The following is a 13,845-nucleotide window of genomic DNA, read 5'->3' as shown; positions in this document are numbered from 1 at the left end:
TAGCTCAGGCTTTAAACCTGCTTTTGCAGGTATCGGCCAAAGTGCGGCAGCCTTTCTACGTTCCCCTTGCTGGTACTAGGGAAACAGACCTACCGTCCAGTGGTGTTCTTCGGTTATAAATTAGAGTGAATGTGCCCGGATAAAACCACAAATGTTGATGTCTCCTTGCTTTTGTTTGTTTTTAAATTTAATTTATATTTATTATTATAGTAATATACCATTGTGTACGTAGACCACTTCTTCTTGGTGCATTCCTCAGTTGATGGACATTTTCATTGCTTCCAAGTGCTGGCTATAGTAAATCTTGCTGGCGTACAGGTTTGCCAGCCTGTGACTTTTTGATTCTCATTTTGTCAGGTGATAGTCCAAGAAGTGATTGTGATTGATTGACTGGTATCACAATGTTTCCCTTTTCAAAGCACCTACATTGTGTTTTCATTAGTGGCTCTTTACATGCCACCCCTTACAACCGAGGGTACGCATTTCTCCACACTCCCTTCACCGTTTATTTTTTGCAGCATTTTTCCTAATAGCCATTCTGACTGCTGTGAGCTGATAGGTTTTTGTAATATGGGTATGCATGTCATTAAAATTTTTAAAATTCATCATATTCCTACGCCTTTTTCTTTTCTTTTAAAAGAAAAAACCGTGAGTACAATATAGCTCTTGAAATTGTCTTCTTCGAAGGTTGCCCTCTTCTGAAGATTTTGGTCGATTTTTGACCCCAGAAATTTTCTGGAGGGCAGTTGCCATTTACAGAACTGCAAGTTGGTGAAAATTTACTGACCTTTGGCAGTGGGTTCAAAGCTGCTGTTGTGGGAAACGGCCACAAGGAGGTAGCATTTCTCCATTCCCCAATCTGGGTACTAGGGCAGCAGAGCCTTTCTGGAAGTCATTGTCCTAGGTTGTAAATTAGAATGGAATTTTCCAGGAGAAATCCCCATAAGTTTATGTCTCATTACTTCTTCTTGGTTTTTAAAATTTTTTTAATCTGGGTAAAGTTTAGAATATTGTTTGTCCTAGGTGTACACAATCTGGTTCATTTGTACATTATGTATGTCTATTAATGTACAGATCCTCTTCCCATGTAAAATATTACAGTGTTCCGTCGACCTCCCTTGCTATATGTTCAGTCTTTTTGATACATGTATATAATATGTATTTGTATATGTATAGTAACACTAATCTTCATTTCTCAATTTCCCCCCTCCTTTCCTTTCAGATGAGCATAGTTTGTTTTCTAAGCCTGTGAGTGTCTTTCTCTTTGGAAATATGTTCATCTGTGTCAGTTATTAGATAATGCCATAAGTGATAATATAGGATATAGCTCTTTTGCTTTCCGACCTACTTCATGTTTTGTGATTATCTCCAGGCTCATCTATGGTGCCTCAAAGAGCAGTGCTTCAATGTTTTCCATGGCTAGTATTCCATTGTGTACGTGGACCACTTCTTCTTGGTGCATTCCTCTGTTGATGGACATTTTCGTTGCTTCCAAATGTTGCCTATGGTAAATATTGCTGGAGTGCAGGATTGCCAGCCTGTGATTTTTGATTTTCATTTTCTCAGGTGATAGACCCAGCAGTGGGTATGATTGATTGACTGGTATGGTAGCTCGACGTTGACCTTTTCAAGGCAACTCAATTGTGCTTTCATTAGTGGCTCTTACCACGTCCCCCTTAGAATCGAGGATACGCATTTCTCCACAATCACGTCAGCATTTATTGTTTGCAGCATTTTTGTTGATGGCCATTCTGACTGGAGTGAGCTGATAGGTTTTTGTAATTTGGGTTTACATGTCTGTAAAAATTCGTACAATTCATTATTTCTCCACGGCTTTTTCTTTTCTGTTAAAAGAAAAAAGCAAAAAATGGGACTATAATATACCTCTTCAAATTTTCTTTTTTGAAGATTGCACTCTAGAATGTTTTGGTCGAATTTCGACCTCAGTATTTTTTGGAGGGCACGTTTCATTTACAGAACTGGAATTGGTGAATATTTAGTGACCTTTTGCAGTGGGTTTAAAGCTGCTGTTGTGGGAAATGGCCACAAGGATGCAGCATTTCTACATTACAAAATCTGGGCAATAGGATATCAGAGCTGTTTTGGAAGTCGTTTGCCTAGGTTATAAATTTGAATGGAATGTGCCAGGAAAACCCCCCATAAGTTTATGTCTCATTACTCCTAGTTCGTTGTTTTAATTTTTTCAATTGGGGTAATGGTTAGAATGTTGCTTGTGCAAGGTGTACACACTCTGGTTCATCTTCATATTCTATATACCTATTTATGTAGAGATCCTCTTCCCGTGTAAATTATTACAGAGTGTTTCGTAAACCTACCTTGCTATATGGTCGGTCTCTTTGATATATGTATATAATATGTATTTGTATACATATGGTAATGCTAATCTTCATTTATCCATTCCCCCCACCTTTCCTTTTAGATAAGCATAGTTTTTTTTAATAAGTTTGTGATTGACTTTCTCTGTGGAAATATGTTCATTTGTGTCAGTTATTAGATAACGCCTATAAGTGATATCATAGGATATAGGACTTTTGCTTTCCGACTTACCTCATGTTCTGTGATTATCTCCAAGATCATCTCTGGTGCCTCAAAGAGCAGTGTTTCATTGTTTTCCATGTCTAGTATTCATTGTGTACACGGACCACTTCTTCTTTATCCTTTCATCTGTTGATGGACATTTTGGTTGCTTCACTGTCTTGTACATTGTGAATCAGGCTGCAGTACAGCTTTTGCAGCCCGGGTCTTCTTCATTCTGGTCTTCTCAGGTGAGAGGCCCATTGGTTCACCTGCTGGATTGAATGGTACCTCAATATTTCCTTTTAAACGCAGCTCCTTTCTGTTCTCATTATTAGCGTTTAACCCTTTTACATCTCACCAGCAGCTAGAGGGCATACAGTTCTCTAAAACCTCTTCAGCATTTATTGCTTGTAGACTTTTTGCCAATGGTCAGTCGACTGGTGTGAGTTGAAAAGTTTTAGTAGATTAGATTGCATGAGTCTAACACTTCCTGAGGTTGAGCTTTAACCATTTTCCTTTCTTTAAAAAGAGAGTGAGTAAAACTTGCCTCTTCATACTATGTTCTTGAAAATTCTGCCTGTTTTGAATTTTTTTTATCCATTCCCTACCTCAGCCAATTTTGGGGGCAGGTGTCCTTTAGAGCCCTGAGTCCTTGTGAATGGTAAGTGACCATTAGCTGTGGGTTAAAAGCTGCTCTTGCGGGAATCGGCCACAAGGCGGCAGCATTTCTGCTTTACCAAATCTGGTTACTAGGGCAACAGAGCCTTACTGGAAGTGGTGTTCTAGGTTGTAAATTAGAATGGAATGTGCGAGGAAAAAGCCCTTTAAGTGTATGTCTCCTTACTTCTTGTTGGTATTTTTAACTTAAATTTTATTTTTTATCACAGCAAACTTGATTACAATGTTTTGTTTGTTCTAGGTGTGCAAGATGTGGTTCTTTCACACATATACATATATCTATTCTTCTTTGGAGCCTTTTCCCATGTAGGTTATGACACAGTGTTGAGTAGTCTTCTCTTGGTATTGCGTAGGTCTTTGGTGATTATATATTTCACATGTGTTTGTATGTCTCTGTTAACCTCAATATGGTAATGTATCCAATCCTCACACCTTTCCATTTGGTGAACCGTAAGTTTTTTTAATGAATCTATGATAGTGTTTGTCTGTGGAAATATCTTTGTTTGTATCATTTTTTAGGTAACCCCTATATGTGATATGATAGGATATGTGTCTTTCGCTTTCTCACTTACTCCAAGTTGCGTGATTACTTCTAGACTCATCTATGGTGCTTCAAATGGCATTGTTTCATTTTTTCACTAGCTCATATTCCATCTGTACAGGTAGCAGTTCTTCTTTGTCCACGCATCTGTCGGTGGACTTTTTGGTTACTTCCATATCTTGGCTATTGTAATACTATGGAATGCAGATTTGCGTGGCTGTGTCCTTCCAATTCTGTCTTCTTAGTTTATAGGTCCAGGAATAGGTCTGCTGGATCATATGGTAGCTCAATGTTTACCTTTTAAAGGTACCTCTGTTCTGTTCTCCTTAGTGGCTCTTTCCAGGTTACGTCCCACTTAAAGTGCAGGGCATGTATTTCTTCCCAGCACCTTCAGGATTTATTCTTTGTAGTTTTTGCTGATGATTATTCTGAGTGGTGTGAGCTGATACCTCTTTGTGTTTGAATTTGCATGTGTTTCATAATGCATTGAAATTGAGCTTTAAGACATGTCCTTTTTATTTTTCCAGCTGTGATTAGAGCTTATTTCTTCAAAGTGTCTTCTGAAAGTATGTGTCACCATTTGAAATATTTTGGCCATTATCTCCTTCAAGACATTTTGAGGGTAGGTTTCATTTACAGCCCTGCAGTACTTGTTCATATGAAGTGACCATTAGCTCAGGCTTTAAACCTGCGTTTGCAGGTAACGGCCAGAGAGCGGCAGCCTTTCTACATTCCCCTTGCTGGTACTAGGGAAACAGACCTACCGTCCAGTGGTGTTCTTCGGTTATAAATTAGACTGCAATGTGCCCGGATAAACCCACAAATGTTGATGTCTCCTTGCTTTTGTTTGTTTTTAAATTTAATTTATATTTATTATTAGAGTAATATTCCATTGTGTATGTGGACCATTTCTTCTTGGTGCATTCCTCGGTTGATGGACATTTTCATTGCTTCCAAGTGCTGGCTATGGTAAATTTTGCTGGCGTACAGGTTTGCCAGCCTGTGACTTTTTGATTCTCATTTTCTCAGGTGATAGGCCAAGCAGTGTTTGTGATTAATTGACTGGTAGCTCAATGTTTCCCTTTTCAAAGCACCTACACTGTGTTTTCATTAGTGGCTCTTTACATGCCCCCCCTTAAAACCGAGGGTACGCATTTCTCCACACTCCCTTCACCGTTTATTTTTTGCAGCATTTTTCCTAATGGCCATTCTGACTGCTGTGAGCTGATAGGTTTTTGTAATATGGGTATGCATGTCATTAAAATTTTTTAAATTTGTCATATTCCTACCCCTTTTTCTTTTCTCTTAAAATAAAACCCCGTGAGTACTATATATCTCTTGAAATTGTCTTCTTCGAAGGTTGCCCTCTTGTGAAGTTTTTGGTCGATTTTTGACCCCAAAAATTTTCTGGAGGGCAGGTGTCATTTACAGAACTGCAAGTTGGTGAAAATTTAGTGACCTTTTGCAGTGGGTTCAAAGCTGCTGTTATGAGAAACGGCCACAAGGAGGTAGCATTTCTCCATTCTCCAATCTGGGTACTAGGGCAGCAGAGCCTTTCTGGAAGACATTGTCCTAGGTTGTAAATTAGAATGGAATGTGTAAGGAGAAATCCCCATAAGTTTATGTCTCATTACTTCTTTTTGGTTTTTAAAATTTTTTAATCTGTGTAATGTTTAGAATATTGTTTGTCCTAGGTGTACACAATCTGGTTCATTTGTACATTATGTATGTCTATTAATGTACAGATCATCTTCCCATGGAAAATATTACAGTGTTCCGTCGACCTCTCTTGCTATATGTTCTGTCTTTTTGATACATGTATATAATATGTATTTGTATATGTAGAGTAACACTAATCTTCATTTCTCAATTTCCTCCCTCCTTTCCTTTCAGATGAGCATAGTTTGTTTTCTAAGCCTTTGAGTGTCTTTCTCTTTGGAAATATGTTCATCTGTGTCAGTTATTAGATAATGCCATAAGTGATAATATAGGATATAGCTCTTTTGCTTTCCTACCTACTTCATGTTTTGTGATTATCTCCAGGCTCATCTATGGTGCCTCAAAGAGCAGTGCTTCAATGTTTTCCATGGCTAATATTCCATTGTGTACTTGGACCACTTCTTCTAGGTTCATTCCTCTGTTGATGGACATTTTCGTTGCTTCCAAGTGTTGCCTATGGTAAATATTGCTGGAGTGCAGGATTGCCAGCCTGTGATTTTTGTTTTCATTTTCTCAGGTGATAGACCCAGCAGTGGGTATGATTGATTGACTGGTATCGTAGCTCAACGTTTACCTTTTCAAGGCACCTCAATTGTGCTTTCATTAGTGGCTCTTACCACGTGCCCCTTAGAATCGAGGATACGCATTTCTCCACAATCACGTCAGCATTTATTGTTTGCAGCATTTTTGTTGATGGCCATTCTGACTGGAGTGAGCTGATAGGTTTTTGTAATTTGGGTTTACATGTCTGTAAAAATTCGTACAATTCATTATTTCTCCACGGCTTTTTCTTTTCTGTTAAAAGATAAAGCAAAAAATGTGAGTGTAATATACCTCTTCAAATTTTCTTTTTTGAAGGTTGCACTCTAGAATTTTTTGGTCGAATTTCGACCTCAGTATTTTTTGGAGGGCACGTGTCATTTACAGAACTGCAATTGGTGAATATTTAGTGAACTTTTGCAGTGGGTTTAAAGCTGCTGTTGTGGGAAATGGTCACAAGGATGAAGCATTTCTCCATTACAAATCTGGGCAATAGGGCATCAGAGCTGTTTTGGAAGTCGTTTGCCTAGGTTGTAAACTTGAATGGAATGTGCCAGGAAAACCGCCCATAAGTTTATGTCTCATTACTCCTAGTTCGTTGTTTTAATTTTTTCAATTGGGGTAATGGTTAGAATGTTGCTTGTGCAAGGTGTACACACTCTGGTTCATCTTCATATTCTATATACCTATTTATGTAGAGATCCTCTTCCCGTGTAAATTATTACAGAGTGTTTCGTAAACCTTCCTTGCTATATGGTCGGTCTCTTTGATATATGTATATAATATGTATTTGTATACATATGGTAATGCTAATCTTCATTTATCCATTCCCCCCACCTTTCCTTTTAGATAAGCATAGTTTTTTTTAATAAGTTTGTGATTGACTTTCTCTGTGGAAATATGTTCATTTGTGTCAGTTATTAGATAACGCCTATAAGTGATATCATAGGATATAGGACTTTTGCTTTCCGACTTACCTCATGTTCTGTGATTATCTCCAAGATCATCTCTGGTGCCTCAAAGAGCAGTGTTTCATTGTTTTCCATGTCTAGTATTCATTGTGTACACGGACCACTTCTTCTTTATCCTTTCATCTGTTGATGGACATTTTGGTTGCTTCACTGTCTTGTACATTGTGAATAAGGCTGCAGTACAGCTTTTGCAGCCCGGGTCTTCTTCATTCTGGTCTTCTCAGGTGAGAGGCCCATTGGTTCACCTGCTGGATTGAATGGTACCTCAATATTTCCTTTTAAACGCAGCTCCTTTCTGTTCTCATTATTAGCGTTTAACCCTTTTACATCTCACCAGCAGCTAGAGGGCATACAGTTCTCTAAAACCTCTTCAGCATTTATTGCTTGTAGACTTTTTGCCAATGGTCAGTCGACTGGTGTGAGTTGAAAAGTTTTAGTAGATTAGATTGCATGAGTCTAACACTTCCTGAGGTTGAGCTTTAACCATTTTCCTTTCTTTAAAAAGAGAGTGAGTAAAACTTGCCTCTTCATACTATGTTCTTGAAAATTCTGCCTGTTTTGAATTTTTTTTATCCATTTCCTACCTCAGCCAATTTTGGGGGCAGGTGTCCTTTAGAGCCCTGAGTCCTTGTGAATGGTAAGTGACCATTAGCTGTGGGTTAAAAGCTGCTCTTGCGGGAATCGGCCACAAGGCGGCAGCATTTCTGCTTTACCAAATCTGGTTACTAGGGCAACAGAGCCTTACTGGAAGTGGTGTTCTAGGTTGTAAATTAGAATGGAATGTGCGAGGAAAAAGCCCTTTAAGTGTATGTCTCCTTACTTCTTGTTGTTATTTTTAACTTTATTTTTATTTTTTATCACAGCAAACTTGATTACAATGTTTTGTTTGTTCTAGGTGTGCAAGATGTGGTTCTTTCACACATATACATATATCCTTTCTTCTTTGGAACCTTTTCCCATGTAGGTTATGACACAGTGTTGAGTAGTCTTCTCTTGGTGTTGCGTAGGTCTTTGGTGAATATATATTTCACATGTGTTTCTATCTCTCTGTTAACCTCAATATGGTAATGTATCCAATCCTCACACCTTTCTATTTGGTGAACCATAAGATTTATTTATTTATTTATTTTTATTTTATTTATTTTTTTTTTATTTGTTAACATTCTGATTTTTTTTAAGAAATTCACGTTCTTTTATTTATTTATTTATTTATTTATTTATGACTGTGTTGGGTGTTCGTTTCTGTGCGAGGGCATTCTCTAGTTGTGGCAAGTGGGGACCACTCTTCATCACAGTGCGCGGGCCTCTCACCATCATGGCCTCTCTTGTTGTGGAGCACAGGCTCCAGACGCGCAGGCTCAGTAATTGTGGCTCACGGGCCCTGTTGCTCCGTGGCATATGGGATCGTCCCAGACCAGGGCTCGAACCCGTGTCCCCTGCATTGGCAGGCAGATTCTCAACCACTGCGCCACCAGGGAAGCCCCAAGATTTTTAATGAATCTATGATAGTGTTTCTCTGTGGAAATATCTTTGTTTGTATCATTTTTTAGGTAACCCCTATATGTGATATGATAGGATATGTGGTTTTCGCTTTCTCACTTACTCCAAGTTGTGTGATTACTTCTATACTCATCTATGGTTCTGCAAATGACATTGTTTCATTTTTTCACTAGCTCATATTCCATCTGTACAGATAGCAGTTCTTCTTTGTCCACCCATCTGTTGGTGGACTTTTTGGTTACTTCCATATCTTGGCTATTGTAATAATATGCAATACAGATTTGCGTGCCTGTGTTCTTCCAATTTTGCCTTCTTAGGTTATAGGTCCAGGAATAGGTCTGCTGGATCATATGGTAGCTCAATGTTTACCTTTTAAAGGCACCTGTATTCTGTTCTCCTTAGTGGCCCTTTCCAGGTTACGTCCCACTTAAAGTGGAGGGTATGTATTTCTTCCCAGCACCTTCAGCATTTATTCTTTGTAGTTTTTGCTGAGGGTTATTCTGAGTGGTGTGAGCTGATACCTCTTTGTGGTTGAATTTGCATGTGTCTCATAATGCGTTGAAATTGAGCTTTAAGACATGTCCTTTTTATTTTTCCAGCTGTGATTAGAGCTTATTTCTTCAAAGTGTTTTCTTAAAGTATGTGTCACCTTTTGAAATATTTTGGCCATTATCTCCCTCAAGACATTTTGAGGGCAGGTTTCATTTACAGCCCTGCAGTACTTGTTCATATGAAGTGACCATTAGCTCAGGCTTTAAACCTGCTTTTGCAGGTATCGGCCAAAGTGCGGCAGCCTTTCTACGTTCCCCTTGCTGGTACTAGGGAAACAGACCTACCGTCCAGTGGTGTTCTTCGGTTATAAATTAGAGTGAATGTGCCCGGATAAAACCACAAATGTTGATGTCTCCTTGCTTTTGTTTGTTTTTAAATTTAATTTATATTTATTATTATAGTAATATACCATTGTGTACGTAGACCACTTCTTCTTGGTGCATTCCTCAGTTGATGGACATTTTCATTGCTTCCAAGTGCTGGCTATAGTAAATCTTGCTGGCGTACAGGTTTGCCAGCCTGTGACTTTTTGATTCTCATTTTGTCAGGTGATAGTCCAAGAAGTGATTGTGATTGATTGACTGGTATCACAATGTTTCCCTTTTCAAAGCACCTACATTGTGTTTTCATTAGTGGCTCTTTACATGCCACCCCTTACAACCGAGGGTACGCATTTCTCCACACTCCCTTCACCGTTTATTTTTTGCAGCATTTTTCCTAATAGCCATTCTGACTGCTGTGAGCTGATAGGTTTTTGTAATATGGGTATGCATGTCATTAAAATTTTTAAAATTCATCATATTCCTACGCCTTTTTCTTTTCTTTTAAAAGAAAAAACCGTGAGTACAATATAGCTCTTGAAATTGTCTTCTTCGAAGGTTGCCCTCTTCTGAAGATTTTGGTCGATTTTTGACCCCAGAAATTTTCTGGAGGGCAGTTGCCATTTACAGAACTGCAAGTTGGTGAAAATTTACTGACCTTTGGCAGTGGGTTCAAAGCTGCTGTTGTGGGAAACGGCCACAAGGAGGTAGCATTTCTCCATTCCCCAATCTGGGTACTAGGGCAGCAGAGCCTTTCTGGAAGTCATTGTCCTAGGTTGTAAATTAGAATGGAATTTTCCAGGAGAAATCCCCATAAGTTTATGTCTCATTACTTCTTCTTGGTTTTTAAAATTTTTTTAATCTGGGTAAAGTTTAGAATATTGTTTGTCCTAGGTGTACACAATCTGGTTCATTTGTACATTATGTATGTCTATTAATGTACAGATCCTCTTCCCATGTAAAATATTACAGTGTTCCGTCGACCTCCCTTGCTATATGTTCAGTCTTTTTGATACATGTATATAATATGTATTTGTATATGTATAGTAACACTAATCTTCATTTCTCAATTTCCCCCCTCCTTTCCTTTCAGATGAGCATAGTTTGTTTTCTAAGCCTGTGAGTGTCTTTCTCTTTGGAAATATGTTCATCTGTGTCAGTTATTAGATAATGCCATAAGTGATAATATAGGATATAGCTCTTTTGCTTTCCGACCTACTTCATGTTTTGTGATTATCTCCAGGCTCATCTATGGTGCCTCAAAGAGCAGTGCTTCAATGTTTTCCATGGCTAGTATTCCATTGTGTACGTGGACCACTTCTTCTTGGTGCATTCCTCTGTTGATGGACATTTTCGTTGCTTCCAAATGTTGCCTATGGTAAATATTGCTGGAGTGCAGGATTGCCAGCCTGTGATTTTTGATTTTCATTTTCTCAGGTGATAGACCCAGCAGTGGGTATGATTGATTGACTGGTATGGTAGCTCGACGTTGACCTTTTCAAGGCAACTCAATTGTGCTTTCATTAGTGGCTCTTACCACGTCCCCCTTAGAATCGAGGATACGCATTTCTCCACAATCACGTCAGCATTTATTGTTTGCAGCATTTTTGTTGATGGCCATTCTGACTGGAGTGAGCTGATAGGTTTTTGTAATTTGGGTTTACATGTCTGTAAAAATTCGTACAATTCATTATTTCTCCACGGCTTTTTCTTTTCTGTTAAAAGAAAAAAGCAAAAAATGGGACTATAATATACCTCTTCAAATTTTCTTTTTTGAAGATTGCACTCTAGAATGTTTTGGTCGAATTTCGACCTCAGTATTTTTTGGAGGGCACGTTTCATTTACAGAACTGGAATTGGTGAATATTTAGTGACCTTTTGCAGTGGGTTTAAAGCTGCTGTTGTGGGAAATGGCCACAAGGATGCAGCATTTCTACATTACAAAATCTGGGCAATAGGATATCAGAGCTGTTTTGGAAGTCGTTTGCCTAGGTTATAAATTTGAATGGAATGTGCCAGGAAAACCCCCCATAAGTTTATGTCTCATTACTCCTAGTTCGTTGTTTTAATTTTTTCAATTGGGGTAATGGTTAGAATGTTGCTTGTGCAAGGTGTACACACTCTGGTTCATCTTCATATTCTATATACCTATTTATGTAGAGATCCTCTTCCCGTGTAAATTATTACAGAGTGTTTCGTAAACCTACCTTGCTATATGGTCGGTCTCTTTGATATATGTATATAATATGTATTTGTATACATATGGTAATGCTAATCTTCATTTATCCATTCCCCCCACCTTTCCTTTTAGATAAGCATAGTTTTTTTTAATAAGTTTGTGATTGACTTTCTCTGTGGAAATATGTTCATTTGTGTCAGTTATTAGATAACGCCTATAAGTGATATCATAGGATATAGGACTTTTGCTTTCCGACTTACCTCATGTTCTGTGATTATCTCCAAGATCATCTCTGGTGCCTCAAAGAGCAGTGTTTCATTGTTTTCCATGTCTAGTATTCATTGTGTACACGGACCACTTCTTCTTTATCCTTTCATCTGTTGATGGACATTTTGGTTGCTTCACTGTCTTGTACATTGTGAATCAGGCTGCAGTACAGCTTTTGCAGCCCGGGTCTTCTTCATTCTGGTCTTCTCAGGTGAGAGGCCCATTGGTTCACCTGCTGGATTGAATGGTACCTCAATATTTCCTTTTAAACGCAGCTCCTTTCTGTTCTCATTATTAGCGTTTAACCCTTTTACATCTCACCAGCAGCTAGAGGGCATACAGTTCTCTAAAACCTCTTCAGCATTTATTGCTTGTAGACTTTTTGCCAATGGTCAGTCGACTGGTGTGAGTTGAAAAGTTTTAGTAGATTAGATTGCATGAGTCTAACACTTCCTGAGGTTGAGCTTTAACCATTTTCCTTTCTTTAAAAAGAGAGTGAGTAAAACTTGCCTCTTCATACTATGTTCTTGAAAATTCTGCCTGTTTTGAATTTTTTTTATCCATTCCCTACCTCAGCCAATTTTGGGGGCAGGTGTCCTTTAGAGCCCTGAGTCCTTGTGAATGGTAAGTGACCATTAGCTGTGGGTTAAAAGCTGCTCTTGCGGGAATCGGCCACAAGGCGGCAGCATTTCTGCTTTACCAAATCTGGTTACTAGGGCAACAGAGCCTTACTGGAAGTGGTGTTCTAGGTTGTAAATTAGAATGGAATGTGCGAGGAAAAAGCCCTTTAAGTGTATGTCTCCTTACTTCTTGTTGGTATTTTTAACTTAAATTTTATTTTTTATCACAGCAAACTTGATTACAATGTTTTGTTTGTTCTAGGTGTGCAAGATGTGGTTCTTTCACACATATACATATATCTATTCTTCTTTGGAGCCTTTTCCCATGTAGGTTATGACACAGTGTTGAGTAGTCTTCTCTTGGTATTGCGTAGGTCTTTGGTGATTATATATTTCACATGTGTTTGTATGTCTCTGTTAACCTCAATATGGTAATGTATCCAATCCTCACACCTTTCCATTTGGTGAACCGTAAGTTTTTTTAATGAATCTATGATAGTGTTTGTCTGTGGAAATATCTTTGTTTGTATCATTTTTTAGGTAACCCCTATATGTGATATGATAGGATATGTGTCTTTCGCTTTCTCACTTACTCCAAGTTGCGTGATTACTTCTAGACTCATCTATGGTGCTTCAAATGGCATTGTTTCATTTTTTCACTAGCTCATATTCCATCTGTACAGGTAGCAGTTCTTCTTTGTCCACGCATCTGTCGGTGGACTTTTTGGTTACTTCCATATCTTGGCTATTGTAATACTATGGAATGCAGATTTGCGTGGCTGTGTCCTTCCAATTCTGTCTTCTTAGTTTATAGGTCCAGGAATAGGTCTGCTGGATCATATGGTAGCTCAATGTTTACCTTTTAAAGGTACCTCTGTTCTGTTCTCCTTAGTGGCTCTTTCCAGGTTACGTCCCACTTAAAGTGCAGGGCATGTATTTCTTCCCAGCACCTTCAGGATTTATTCTTTGTAGTTTTTGCTGATGATTATTCTGAGTGGTGTGAGCTGATACCTCTTTGTGTTTGAATTTGCATGTGTTTCATAATGCATTGAAATTGAGCTTTAAGACATGTCCTTTTTATTTTTCCAGCTGTGATTAGAGCTTATTTCTTCAAAGTGTCTTCTGAAAGTATGTGTCACCATTTGAAATATTTTGGCCATTATCTCCTTCAAGACATTTTGAGGGTAGGTTTCATTTACAGCCCTGCAGTACTTGTTCATATGAAGTGACCATTAGCTCAGGCTTTAAACCTGCGTTTGCAGGTAACGGCCAGAGAGCGGCAGCCTTTCTACATTCCCCTTGCTGGTACTAGGGAAACAGACCTACCGTCCAGTGGTGTTCTTCGGTTATAAATTAGACTGCAATGTGCCCGGATAAACCCACAAATGTTGATGTCTCCTTGCTTTTGTTTGTTTTTAAA

Source organism: Balaenoptera physalus (genome assembly GCF_965194825.1).
Source record: "Balaenoptera physalus genome assembly, chromosome: 14".
In the NCBI taxonomy this organism is placed as follows: Eukaryota; Metazoa; Chordata; class Mammalia; order Artiodactyla; family Balaenopteridae; genus Balaenoptera; species Balaenoptera physalus.
Note: the sequence above shows the minus strand (reverse complement) of the source record.